Here is a 1,366-nt window from a genome sequence, read left to right on the forward strand (position 1 = left end):
AGAAGGAGAAGGAGAAGGAGAAGGAGAAGGAGAAGGAGAAGGAGAAGGAGAAGGAGAAGGAGAAGGAGAAGGAGAAGGAGAAGGAGAAGGAGAAATAGGAAGATAGGTCTTTGGCAAATGGAAAGGGGACCAAGAGATGGAAGGGACACACAGAGTTAAGATCTGTTATGTCCATGCACCAACCTCCCATGATGAATGTAATCATATGCTGCAATTATGTCCTAATAGAAATAAAGATTAGAAAAGAAGAAAGGCAGATTCCAAATGGTCTCACTTGAAAGCAGAATCTAAAAAGCCTGGCTCAAAGAAGCAGATCATAGAATAGTGGTTGCCAGGGGTCAGGGAGATGTTGATCATTAGTGGCAGTGGTGATTTTAAAAAAGAGCTGAATTGTATAGGAAAATGTTTTTCTCTGCATTTGTACATTTATTCCTCAATCCACTTGCATTCTGGAAAACAAAACAGAAAATTCTCAAACGTCAAGGTACAGCAGCTTCAGTTAGACCAGAGGAGTAAGCTCAGGAGACCCATCCTTCAGCATGGTGAGTATGTTCTGCACAAACCTTCATCTCCAAAATCACCGGGAATAGATTTTACAGCTGTGCTCATCAGGAAAATGAAGCATGTGCACAAAACATAACTTAGCTAACTCACTAGCCTTTCCACAATATATACATGTTTCAAAATTTCATATTGTCCTTTCCAACTTGGGTCTGGCCAAATGGCTCCCACAAAGCAGGGTGGCAAGAAGAAAAATGGCCATTCTGCCACCAAGGAGGTGGTGACTCGAGAATACACAATCAACATTCACATGTGCATCCACAGAGTGGGCTTCAAGAAGCGCACCCCTCAAGCACTTAAGGAGATCCGGAAGTTTGCCATGAAGGAGACGGAGACTCCAGGCATGCACATTGACACCAGGCTCAACAAAGCTGTCTGGGCCAAAGGAATAAGGAATATCCTATTTCATATCTGAGTACAATTGTCCAGGAAACAGAAGGAGGATGAAGATTCACCAAATAAGCTGTATACCTTGGTAACCTATGTCCCTGTTACCACATTCAAAAATCTCCAGAAGGTGAATGTGCATGAGAACTAACTTTGAAATAAAGTTTCAGAACTGCAAAAACAAAACAAAACAAAAATTCATATTATATCATAAACCTATACAGTTTCTACTTAGCAATAAAAATTTAGCAAAAAATCTTACTGTAATGGAGAAAAGACAGAGGTCTTCTTCTTTCCAATTATTATATTTTTTTAAAGAGACTACAAACTAGAATTAAAACAAAAAATTACAAGTGGTGCAGAATTTCACTTAAATAATAATTTCACAGTATTTTTTGTAATGCATAGTGTTGTCTTC

The 1,366-nt window shown here is 39.1% G+C and overlaps 1 pseudogene; it reads left to right on the plus strand.

The window, feature by feature from the left end:
• The first annotated feature begins 721 nt into the window (after positions 1-721).
• On the plus strand, positions 722-1,099 carry LOC105741576 (annotated as a pseudogene).
• The last annotated feature ends 267 nt before the right edge of the window (positions 1,100-1,366 follow it).

Source organism: Octodon degus, unplaced genomic scaffold, assembly GCF_000260255.1.
Source record: "Octodon degus isolate 3935 unplaced genomic scaffold, OctDeg1.0 scaffold00016, whole genome shotgun sequence".
Taxonomy (NCBI): Eukaryota; Metazoa; Chordata; class Mammalia; order Rodentia; family Octodontidae; genus Octodon; species Octodon degus.